Source organism: Pinus tabuliformis, chromosome X, assembly GCF_031772625.1.
Source record: "Pinus tabuliformis cultivar Carrire ecotype Pingquan chromosome X, CPIR1, whole genome shotgun sequence".
In the NCBI taxonomy this organism is placed as follows: Eukaryota; Viridiplantae; Streptophyta; class Pinopsida; order Pinales; family Pinaceae; genus Pinus; species Pinus tabuliformis.
In genome coordinates, this window is record NC_142308.1 from 1,702,690,890 (window position 1) to 1,702,704,501 (window position 13,612).

Sequence of the window (13,612 nt, forward strand, 5' to 3'; positions counted from 1 at the left end):
GGCACCGGCTAGACCAGGTAGGAGCTAAACCTGAGCTCTTTCATTTCATGGTTTCCATTTTGTATTTTGAGCTTGATTCCTAGCTTTTCTGAGCCCCTGGGGTTTGAAAAACTCGTTCTGCCTTTAGCGCACCCTCTGTGTATCGAAAGGTGCGTTGAATGTTGGCCATTCTAAAGGCCATCTGACATGCAACGTACCCAGAGTACTGCTGCAGGTGCGATGGGCGCAGAGAAGAAATTTTTCCTGTTTCTTACTAAAATCAGGATCTAACTCTTCTCTTGTTTGTTTTTCAAAGATCTTTGGACCAAGATGACCATTACATGGCGAGAACGTGAGCATGAAGAAGAGGACATGCTTGCCCTACATGATCTAGTTACAGTAAATGCATTGCGGAACTGTGGCTTGCTGAAGTTTTTCTGCATTTCTAGCATGAGACAACAGATCAACATATTGCAGTATTTCTTCGATGCTTGGGATCCTACCAATCAGGTTTTCCAGATCAGGGGCAAATATATCCCCTTGACTATAGTAGACATCTATTTCTTGACTGGCTTGTCGAGGCGGGGTGCCCCCATCTCTTTGTCAGGTTCGGCCCGAGGAGGTGACTCGGTGAGAGATTATGTTCGCCAGTACTGCAGAGAAGGATCTCAACGGAGTAAAGACGGCAAGATCATCATCAGTGATGTCACTGACAGGTCCCTTAGAACTATTCTATTTACTTTTGGTAGGATGGCTGGTGGTGTGGCTCTTCATGTAGCCAACCGATCTTATATGCAGTATGCCTTGGAATGCCTCCAACCAAAGGTGTTCAACTGGTGCGACACAGTACTTCTTGTGATGAAAGAACAGTTAACCAAGATAAAGAGCGGGAGGTTGAAGAATTTTGGGTATGGTTCTATTTTGACCGCCTTTGCCTTGGAGAAGATACCACTGATGCAGCCGCAGTACATTTCACTCGATTTACCTTCTCCTACTGAACCACGTATGCAGAGATGGGTTGACCATATGTCTAGGCATGCTGGCCAGTCTCAGATTTCATTTTCTGATACCTTCTTCAGGTGGTTTGATCATCAGCAGATGGTTTGTTCCGAGTATCCATACGCTGGCATGGACTTCCGGGGTGATCCAGATTTGGTACTGCCGGATGGCGAACAGTGATGCGCCATTGGTAAAAATTTTGACCATATTCCTGTTTATCATTTTTTGTTTATAATGTCCTTGTGCTTTATTTTATCAAGACTTTAATCAAACTCATGTGTACATGTAGATGTTGGTCCTGTTCATCCAGCAGTTCGCCTGAGAGTACCAGCTGTTTCCCCAGCAGGAGAGGCCGTCGGAAGGGCTATCCTTCGTGTCCTCAATGTGGCCGAGACTCTCACAGCATTACAGGAGCAGGTTGAGGGCCTCACTCTTGGTATTCCAGATGTGAGGACTGACGAGCTACCTTTGAGGTTACAGTGGCATACTACTAGTGTGCCCAGACGATGGACTCGTCTCTTATGCATGATCGCACAGGCCGTGACTTGCTATCACGAGCATCATTAGACTAGGGTGCCCCCTAGCATTTTGAGTTTTTTGGTCATTTGACGGATTTTGTCTTGGTTACAGAACATTATGTGTAAACCATAAACAGTTATATATATTTTTTATTTTCGGAGTTTTATTTTGGTTAAGTTACAGGATCCAAATGTAAACATTGATGGTATGTTTCTTTTTATAAATGTTGTAAATGTCTATCTAACACATAATTTGCTAATGAGTCTGTTAATGTGTTTAAGTTTATGGAAATGTGTTGATATTGAATAAAATCAAATTGTCTTTCCAAAATCTTAACCCTAAGGAACATGTGATAAATAGCTGGGTTTCGGACGGAATAGATACCAGTGAGTTGTAGTATTACGAGTTGTGAGTCTAGCCTGACAATTAGTCGGCGTATACCATGTGTGATGGCATCAGAGAGAAGTTCTATCAACGCGCTATATTCAGTGATGTTATTTGTTGATCGACCAATACATACCCCTCTGAAACTTACTAACTCGCCGCTTGGATAAAAAATAGCCCAGGCTGCAGAAGATAGGTTTCGCGAACTATGACTCGCTCCGTCGGCATATCCAACACATGACTCCAATAGGTTTGACATCTGCAACAAATGTAAAAAGTGGATTACTTGACCAAAATAAACACTTTAGCGAAAACAAAAACATAACAAAAGCATACAGGTTACCATTACGCATAGTAACGCTTGAGGTACAACCCATTACGAGGTTGCGCCAATGGAATTCCGTCATAATCCATTAACTCGTAGGCTCCTTTTGCTAAGACTCATTTAACAATATAGGGGCCCATCCATAAAGACTTAAATTTACCTGCTCCCAATTTGTCATATTCTTGGTCGTAAAGTAAGACCAATTCACCTTCTGAGAAGACACGGGGTTTGACATTTTTGTCGAACTGCGCCTTGACTCGCTTCTTATGGGCTTCGTTAGCCAAAGCGGCATCACAATGAATTGGATTAATTCCAAGAAACGAGCTTCTTCTTCTGAAGTTCCGGGGAGGAGATCAATTGCGAGTTTAAGAGACAAGATTTCACACTGGATCGGTAAGACTGCTTCCAGGCCATATAGCAGTTGGAAAGGCGTAAACCCGGTTGCATTCCTTACCAATGTTCGGTAAGCCCACAAAGCTGAGTACAGGATTAGGTGCCATCTTCTTTTGTGAACTCCAATCATCCATTGCAGCATGCATTTTAGGACCTTGTTGATTGCTTCAACTTGTCCATTGGCTTGCGGATAATATGGAGTAGAGCTGTCGTGAGACAACCCTAGTTTGGCAGCTAATTCGACCATCATGTGATTGCGAAAATGCGATCCATGATCTGTGACTATAGCCTGCGACACGCCGATTCTGGCGACTACATTATTGAAAAAGAAGAGGGCAGTTGTTTCACCAGTATTATCTAATGTAGGCATCGCCTCTGCCCATTTGGTAAAATAGTCAACTGCAACTATGATATACCCATGCCCCCCGGTCGAGGTGGGGTTACATGTCATGAAATCGATGCCCCATTTGGCGAATGGCCCAACAGCAACTATTGGCTGCAGAGGTGCGGGTGGTCTTCTGGTTTTGCTATCGAAAATTTGACAAGCATGGCATCTTCTGACTGTGGTTATGCAATCTTTGAGCATTGTTGGCCAGAAGTATCCTGCTCGTAAGATTTTTTTGCGCTGTAGCATATCCATATTGATGCCCCCCACACACGCCTGGAAGCAGTCTTATTGATCCAGTGTGAGATCTCGTCTCTTAAACTCACAATTGATCTCCTCCCCGGAACTTCAGAAGAAGAAGCTTGTTTCTTGGAATTAATCAAGTTGGATGAAACCCGTCGTGTTGCCGCTTTGGCTAACGAAGCCCATAAGAAGTGAGTCAAGGCGCAGTTTGACAAAAATGTCAAACCCCGTGTCTTCTCAGAAGGTGACTTGGTCTTACTTTACAACCAAGAATCCGACAAATTGGGAGCAAGTAAATTTAAGTCTTTATGGATGGGCCCCTATATTGTTAAATGAGTGTTAGCAAAAGGAGCCTACGAGTTATGGATTATGACAGAATTCCACTGGCACAACCTCGTAATGGGTTGTACCTCAAGCGTTACTATGCGTAATGGTAACCTGTATGCTTTTGTTATGTTTTTGTTTTTGCTAAAGTGTTTATTTTGGTCAAGTAATCCACTTTTTACATTTGTTGCAGATGTCAAACCTATTGGAGTCATGTGTTGGATATGCCGACGGAGCGAGTCGTAGTTCACAGAACCTATCTTCCACAGCCTGGGCTATTTTTGATCCAAGCGGCGAGTTAGTAAGTTTCAGAGGGGTATGTATTGGTCGATCAACAAATAACATCGCTGAATATAGCGCGTTCATAGAACTTCTCTCTGATGCCATCACACATGGTATACGCCGACTAATTGTTAGGCTAGACTCACAACTTGTAATACTACAACTCACTGGTATCTATTCCGTACGAAACCCAGCTATTTATCGCATGTTTCTAAGGGTTAAGATTTTGGAAAGACAATTTGATTTTATTCAATATCAATACATTTCCAGAAACTTAAACACATTAATGGACTCATTAGCAAATTATGTGTTAGATAGACATTTACAACATTTATAAAAAGAAACATACCATCAATGTTTACATTTGGATCATGTAACTTAACCAAAATAAAACTCCGAAAATCAAAAATATATATAACTATTTATGGTTTACACATAATGTTCTGTAACCAAGACAAAATCGGTCAAATGACCAAAAAACTCAAAATGCTAGGGGGCACCCTAGTCTAATGATGCTCGTGATAGCAAGTCACACCCTATACGATCATGCGTAAGAGATGAGTCCATCGTCTGGGCACACCAGTAGTATGTCGCTGTAACCTCAAAGGTAGCTTGTCAGTCCTCACATCTGGAATACCAAGAGTGAGGCCCTCAACTTGCTCCTGTAATGCTGTGAGAGTCTCGGCCACATCGAGGTCACGAAGGATAGCCCTTCCGACGGCCTCTCCTGCTAGGGCAGCAGCTGGTACTCTCATGCGAACTGCTGGACGAATAGGACCAACATCTGCATGTACACATGAGCTTGATTAAAGTCTTGCTAGAATAAAGCACAAGGAAATTATAAACAAAAAACGATAAACAGGAATATGGTAAAACAATTTACCAATGGAAACCCACTGTTCGCCATCTGGAAGTACCAAATCTGGATCACCCCGGAAGTCCATGCCAGCGTATGGATACTCGGAATAAACCATCTCCTGACGATCAAACTACCTGAACAAGGTATCAGAAAATGAAATATGAGACTGGCCAGCATGCCTAGACATATGGTCAACCCGTCTCTACATATGTGGTTCAGTAGGAGAAGGTAAATCGAGTGCAATGTACTGCGGCTGCATCAGTGGTATCTTCTCCAAGGCAAAGGCGGTCAAAATAGAACCATACCCAAATTTCTTCAACCTCCCGCTCTTTATCTTGGTTAACTGTTCTTTCATCACAAGAAGTACTGCATCGCACAAGTTGAACACCTTCGGTTGGAGGCATTCCAAGGCACACTGCATATAAGATCGGTTGGCTACATGAAGAGCTGCACCAGCGGCCATCCTACCAAAAGTAAATAGAATAGTCCTAAGGGACCTATCAGTAACATAACGGATGATGATCTTGCCGTCTTTACTCGGATGAGATCCTTCTCTGCAGGACCGGCAAACATAATCTCTCATCGAGTCACCTCCTCGGGCCGAACCTGACAAAGAGATGGGGGCACCCCGCCTCGACAAGCCAGTCAAGAAATAGATCTCTACTATAGTCAAGGGGATAGATTTTCCCCTGATCTGGAAAACCTGATTGGTAGGATCCCAAGCATCGAGAAAATACTGCAGTAAGTTGATTTGTTGTCTCATGCTAGAAATGCGGAAAAACTTCAGCAAGCCACAGTTCCGCAATGCGTTTAGTGTAACTGGATCATGTAGGGCAAGCATGTCCTCTTCTTCATGCTCACGTTCTCACCATGTAATGGTAATCTTGCTCCAAATATCTCTAAAAAACAAACAAGAGAAGAGTTAGATCCTGATTTTGGTAAGAAACAGGCAAAATTTCCATCAAAAATTATGCACAGAATTTCTTCTCTGCGCCCATCGCACCTGCAACAGTACTCTGGGTGCGTTGCATGTCAGATGGCCTTTAGAATAGCCAACATTCAACGCACCTTTCGATACACAGAGGGTGCACTGAAGGCAGAACGAGCTTTTCAAACCCCAGGGGCTCAGAGAAGCTAGGAATCAGGCTCAAAATACAAAATGGAAACCATGAAATGAAAGAGCTCAGGTTTAGCTCCTACCTGGTCCGGACGGCACCGAGAATCGTCCACAGAATCTCCCAAAATCAGCTGGTGAAAATCAAGGAGGGAAAGCACCTCCAAAGCTCCAACAAACCAAAGTTCAAATGAAATGGTAAAATGAGAGGTAAAAACACTTTTTCATTACTTTTTACGTAGTTCAAAGTAAAATATTGGTGTTGTAACTCGTTTTCAAGCATATATTGTTCATTTCAGACTATTTTGATGAAGCAGTTGAAAATACAGTACAATCTTTGAAAGAAACAGAGCTATCTATGGTAAAATAAAAAAGGGACTATATAATCGAGCAGTTTTAGCACATAGTTCAAGCTCGTTAAAAAATAAACATAAGACATGAGCAAATGTTTCCACCCGTGTTTAAGCTCATTAAAAAATGAACTATTCCCCGGTAAATAACCATCGTGAATGTAGCACTTCAGCCATTAAAGCCTTGGTCGTGTTTGCACCGTCACCCCCACTTTTTCATTGGCCGATCATTCACCTCCATTTGATTGTTTACCCAATTTGAGCAACAGCTGCCAAGAGTGATTTCACTAGCCATCCTTGTGACACTGCCGTGATTAGAAAATTCCAAACTTTACCTGGAATCAGCTGCTACCCATTTTATCACTCATTCCTCAAAAGATGAGTGTCCTTTAAGCTCTTTTCAACTGACTCGTAAAATATGAAAAGATTGTTGAGCCATTGGCCTCTCCAGCTTGTTAAAGGGACAGAAAGTGCTATCCCTCCTCTAGATTTTAATCTTTTTGGACCTGAGGGATTATTACACAAAAACATCGAGCACTTGTTTTGTTCAGCTCGTTAAAACTATCGAAAATTCATCCCTTCTGTATTGTTTTATACTTTTTCGGACTTAAGGGATTAGATGACGAAAAAGGAACTTTGGAGTTAACTTTACGTTCCTTTTCAGACTCTCTAAAATTGAAAAGGACCGAGTTATCTTTGTTGTTAAACTCGTTAAAAAGATTAATAGCGACAAACTTGCCTATAGACGAGAACGCGTTTCACTATTGCTAGGCTCGTTAAAACATAGCGATGGGTTTTCCCGAAGGGAAAATTATAGAACAAGCATATGTTATCCTCCTCAAGCCTGACAAAAATAAAGAGGTACTGGTCAGCAATGACTGGGGAAAATTGGGAAGAAAACTCAAAGAAACTTTATTGGTAGCAAGTCGCTCTTGAACATGACACTTCCACTTCGTGTCCGAGTCGGGTTGGGTTGTTTCATTCACCGGTCACATCACCATGGTCACGCCATACCATCCACATTTGGGGTTAATGCTACCAATCCATCACATCAGTTTCGCCGATATGTTCAAGAGAAGTCATTCAGAGAATTCACCTGTGTCTCACCCACTATCATACATTATACTCCATTCTTTCATGACCGCCACCCTGAACCTTATATCAACAGATCGTTTTCACCTCCATTAAAATTCATTTGGTCCGTTCCATGTCACTGATGTGGGATTCATTAAGGCCCTCCTGTGATGGATCACTTCTTGTCGACATCAGCTCATTATCCAAGAATTTGATCTAGGAACACCCCATTCAGTACTTTGAAGCTTGCATGCCTCAATGGCAAGTTTCTCACTTTCGGCAACAGGTTTACATCAATGGCCTTCGACCGAAAGAGTTTGCGTGGTGTTCGACGCCAAGTCCTTTATTCACACCACGTGAATTCTATTGCAGTACCTTGAGGGTCATTATCATTATCGGTGATTCCTCTCGTGCTTGTTAACAGTTTACATCATTGACTGGTAATCAAGTGATGTCTTTCCATGTTCAACTTCAGAACATTTCTCACATGGATCGACTTGTACTTCAAGTGAAGATCGGATGAGATTGAAGACCCCGGATCTAGTTTCATCCATCCGGGCTGCGATATATATTCAGGGAAATAAAATCATTAGGTGTACATCATTGCAGCAGAGATAATCATCCTACCAAAAGGATGATGGCTCTATCAGAATCATCAGTCTACACTCAGACGATTGTCTATCCTATGTACATGAAAATGAATTTATAAAGCTGAGCATGGGAATGCCCGATTCAGCTAGATCATGAAAATATTATGAAGATAATGTATTTTATTGTATCTTATTACAGGTTTCCTCCTAGCATTGAAAGAACTTCGGATCCTCATAATAAAGCATTTCACCCGACACCAAAAGGTTAACGGCCTCATACTTTAGGGGGCAACTGTTATAGACATTTTTGTGCCCTACAACTCCAAGCATGAAATGTCCATAAACCAAGGGCTCCTAAGTCCCTAAAAGTGTTGTTCTAACCCCTAAAGGAACAAGGTCAACAGATTACAGCTTCTCCCAGAAGTTCTCCACCAGAAACTACTCAGAATTGGCCAAAATAGGATCATTGCAGCTGCTCCATTGTCTAAGTGCGTTGCATCTCACCTAAATACACTGTGAGGGTGTGTTGCATTTTAAAATTCCCTTCTGTGGGGTGCGATGGGCGAGAAATGACAAATGGCAGTGTCATTCTTCGAGGTGGAGAGACAGTGGAAGCTTCCAGAATCTTCTCCTGTGACACTTGCCTCACTCAATTCAACCAAGGATGAGTAAGAGGCCTTCAGTCACCAAGTGGAAGCAAGAACTATTAGAGAGAAGACACTAATCAAATCACAAGCTAACTCATCCCGCTTACAGATATCTATATATGGATCCCTCATCCCAGAGATCCAGGGGGCTGGAATTTTTCATATTGTAAGGAATTGTTGTTGGTTTCTAGAGACAAACATCAGATTGTTGGGTGATCTATGCTTTGTTTGAGGTGAAGAGGGGCTTCTTTGCTGGGAGGTTGATGCTGGGTCAGAACAACTGGTTGTAACTCCTCCTGGATCTTTTCTTGTTTATCAATAAAAGCTATTTGAGTTTTCCTCCATGCTTTTGTATCATTGATGCTTATTACATTTGTATGGTCAATTTAAATCTGATCCTAAGTTGTTTATGAATATAGATCCATGTCTTTGTATAGTGCTATGCTTCTGTGATCTTACAGGTACTTTGTGAAGCTGGGCATGCAAGGGAGCAGGTAGCTGAGGACTATCAAAGAAGAGAGGGATCGAATCGAAGGATTAGCGCAAGACAGAGGTTGGTCTTTCTATTCCTCTCTATCTATAATTCATAAAGGAAAAAACAAAAGTAGTTTTTTTCTCTGTTTGTTTCTAAGGCCGCTGTCACACCTTAGTGGGATAGAGTAGTTCTATATAGACACTTTTCCCTGTAACAAAATGGTGACTCTGTTGGGGACCTAATTAGTTTGTTTGTTTATCATTCTTTGTTGTTTGTTTCATAAACTTACAAGTAGCATTCGAACTGCATTTGCCATAACAAATGCAAAGTAGATAACTGCTACTTCAATCCATCTACTGGATCTGTTTATGATTTAAACAACTGATTCACAAACTATCTGATTGCCCTTGTGATAGCTCTTAGATCCTCCTTAGATCTACCCCTGATTGTTGCATTACTGATTGCTTTTTACTCGGCCAAAAACCAAGAACTAAACTGCAAACTGTGACCCGGAACCCGAACAGAGTCTCATTTCTGGCCCAGCGCAGGTACTGTTCAGAGATTTTGAATTTCAGTGCACTTCCCGAGAGGACAACCTACGTTGCATTTCAGATTCTCTGTGTTACAGGTGCACTGATCAGACTAGCTCTGTGCAGTTGTGGCTTCTGTGCTTCATTCTTTCCAGTTCTATTCCTGTATTTTGCTGCCTGTGATCAGTGTATGTCTATTTGAAACTCCTTTTCCTTACTGTTATTCCACCTCCTTTGTACAAAAGAATTGTAGATGTTTTTGTGTGTTTGTTGAGTCATTTACAGTTCTCCTTTGCAAAAGTAGCATAGTCGTACTGTCGTCCTTTGATTTGAATCTGTTGCAAGTGTCGATTTCAATCGTAGGAAAGAGTTTTATTGCTGTTGATGGTTGATTATCCTATTACTATTGCTTTTGGTCTAAATTTGTAATTTTCTTGTGTCAAGAACAAGTATTCATTTCAAAATCGTAAGGTGTCGTAACCATCTCTATTTTTGATTTCGAAAAGAAGCTTGTTTATATTTGTCGCCTGAAAAGAATTTCAGATTTGTACATCAACTTTCTTTTTAGCATCCATAGACTAAGAAAGTCGAAAACAAATACATGCATGTGCATTTGCATATAGACAGTCTATTTGGCTTGATTTAGGAAAGTGAATTTACAGTGTGCTCTTTGCTCTTTGTGAAAAGGTTCTATCTTTCTTTTCCTAGTAGCTAGGATTTTCATTGCATAAAAGAGATAAAAAGTTTGTTTATCATCTTTAGATTGCATTTTAGGAATTACATCTACATCTCGTGGTGAACCCGAAAGGCAAACTTCATAAGCAAGATCAACTTAAAATAAATTCAATGAAGCTAACAACGCTTTGGAACTTAACGCACAACATTTAGAGGTCTAGGCTAGAGACGTATTCTGGTGTCGTAAAGCCTAGTAACTGTTGTTCTCACTGATGGTTGGGTGATTCCTCCACTTTGAGATGATAAGTACCAGTACGGACTTGTGCTCCCACGTACCGTCGAGTATATTTTGGGAGACCCCTATAGGCTTAAATCCTTTATCCATAGAAAGCCGTGTCTGCCACCCTATCGATCGCAATGCACTGAACACAGCATTCGAGAAGATTAACTGTCGTACCGTAAAAATTATTCTGCAGTTTTGTGATTGGTTTGGTACTCCCTCTACCTAGACTTCCAGAGCAGTCCCTTTCGTTCCTTTTTAGACTCCTTAACGGAAAAGGTCCATCTGAGCACTTGTCACTTCAGGCTCATTAAAAATCGAAGGAGACTAGAGTCATCTTTTGTTTTTTCTCGACTCTTAAAAACTAAAAAAGCAAGTTGTGTCAAAGCATCTAAAATTTATTTTAAAAGGAATATTCATTACCCCTTTCCTACGTTGATCTTGGGTTGAGAAAATGGAGTCCACCAACCAAGGAATTCCCCTTGGAGGAAATCCTAGTCCCTTCTCCTCTTGGGGAGATGTTGGTGCATCCCATATGGCCACATTTTCACTTCCAGGACTGACAATTGGTTTCCCTGTATGGCTCTTCTCAACCTCTGTCGTTCAGAACACCACTATTCCTGAACAATCAAATCAGCAAATAGACGAGTCCAGAGTTACCCACCAACCTTCTACTTCCTCTAATTCTTCCTCTCTCCCTTCCTCTTCACTTGATGGGGCTGGTAAAGCCAAAATTTAAGTACCTAAGGAGAAGAAGGAAAAGAAGAAGAAGGAGCCAAAAGCGAATGGGGGCAAACGAGTGTCGTCTAACGAAAATCCACACACTGCACCAAGCAGGCCTAAATCGCCATGTGTCATTTTCAAGGGAGACCACTATCATAGAGATTGTCCTTGCATCCCTCGGATCTTAAGGGACTGGTCTCCCCGTTTGCACAACCCGGTGTCATCAACCTTTGATGATCATGTTGAAAACACACCGTCAACTAGTGAAAGTGAAGCCCCAGGACAAAAAGGAAAATATAGATTTCCTTGTAAACTGTTCGAAGGCGATCACGCCGTCCACCATTGTCCCTTCTTAGACGAAGCAAAAAGAGTTTTGGATGATCATCCGGTTTCACTGTTACGACTCCCTCCTAGATATAAAAAACTCTTGCCGAGTCCGTCACCAGTTGAAAATCCGGCTGGCCCGCTCAGGTGGTCGGCTGAAGCATCTATCATTGAAGATAAACCATCTAAATCCATACCAGACGAAAGTCAAAAGGTCGTGGCGGCAGTTGACCCGGTCTTGCCTTCAGAGGTTCCATCTTCAGATGATATAGTCACTGAAGAGAATAAGGATGACACCGTCCAAATTATCTTCATAAGCACAGACTCCAACAAACATGGGGGAAATTTACCCGTTCCTTTACCGTAGGAAGGAAGTTCGTCAGAGTCATACCCGGCTGTCTATTCGGTCACACCTCCAAGCAACCTAGTTGTCTCCTTTGACTGGAATCAACTAGGCAGACCCCGTTTACCAGCCAGTGTACCATTCCGAATTATTGTTCAAATATATAGAATGGTTATGGCTAGTACCATCATAGATGAAGGGGCTTCTGTGAGTATCCTTTCCTCAACTGCTTGGAAAGTGCTTGGTTCGCCATCGCTTTTGCCTGAGATGAGAAATCTGACAGGCTTTGATAAAGGAACCAGTTGACCGTTTGGGATCCTTCCCAATGTGCCCATAACATTGAGAGGGAAAATCATTCACATGAACGTGATGGTAGTTCAAGGACCCCTGGATTAAAATCTACTCCTTGGACGAGACTATATTTATTACATGAGAGCCATTGTCTCATCACTCTTTAGAGTGATGTGTTTTCCGCACGAAGGAAGAGTGGTGAAGCTTGTGGACCAGCTTTCATTTCCCGGATCACGCATAGCAAATAGTCATATACCATCCCTAAATGGTCTTTTCACGCAAGAAATGTCTCAATCTCCAGTCCGTCCACCCGATGAGCGCGAGTGATTCGGGGGGACATGACTGAATCCCAGGGGGCATGCACCCTGGTCTGCTTCGGCAGGAAAACTTCGGGTATAGGGTAGGTTTTCGCGAGAGAATATGACTAGTCTGTACTCCCGTCCGTGATTGGAAGAGGGGGTTATTCTAGAACAAGATTCTCTTGTCAAAGTTATGTGAGTTGGCAGGCATCGCCGCTCACCTTTGTTTATCTCAGTAGACATTGCTGAAGAAGTCCTTTGTTTACTCCGTAAATAGAACCATCTTTGGTAACCTGTAAGAGGTAGGCCTCTCTCGGTAAAACAAATGTTTTAACGGACTAAAGAAGGGTTGACCTTGAAACTCTGTTTTATACCTGGGGGCATGCAAGCCTTTTGGCATGCAAGCGAAGAGCGACTATTTATTTTTTTAAATTTATAGGACCTCTAACCCTTTAAACTCGTAGGATTGGTCGTTTCCTAACTTGCATAAAGAAAGGATGTGGGGAAAAACTCTAAAAGTTGTCGTTTTTATATGAGACATTCTTATCACACGACTGGATTAATCGAGCAGTTTTAGCACATAGTTTAAGCTCGTTAAAAAATAAACATAAGACATGAGAAAATGTTTCAACCTGCGTTTAAGCTCATTAAAAAATGAACTATTCCCCAGTAAATAACCATCGTGAATATAGTACTTCAGCCATTAAAGCCTTGGTCGTGTTTGCACCGTCACCTCCACTTTTTCATTGGCCGATCATTCACCTCCATTTGATTGTTTACCCATTTTGAGGAACAACTGTGAAGAGTGATTTCACTAGCCATCCTTGTGACACTGTCGTGATTGGAAAATTCCAAACCTTACCTGGAATCAGCTGCTACCCATTTTATCACTCGTTCCTCAAAAGACAAGTCTCCTTTAAGCTCTTTTCAACTGACTCATAAAATATGAAAGATTGCCAAGCCATTGGCCTCTCCAGCTCGTTAAAGGGACAGGAAGTGCTATCCCTCTTCTACATTTTAATATTTTTGGACCTGAGGGATTATTACACAAAACGATCGAGCGCTTGTTTTGTTCGGCTCGTTAAAAGTATCGAAAATTCATCCCTTCTGTATTGCTTTATACTTTTTCGGACTTAAGGGATTAGATGACGAAAAAGGAATTTTGGAGTTACCTTTACGTTCCTTTTCAGACTCTCTAAAATTGA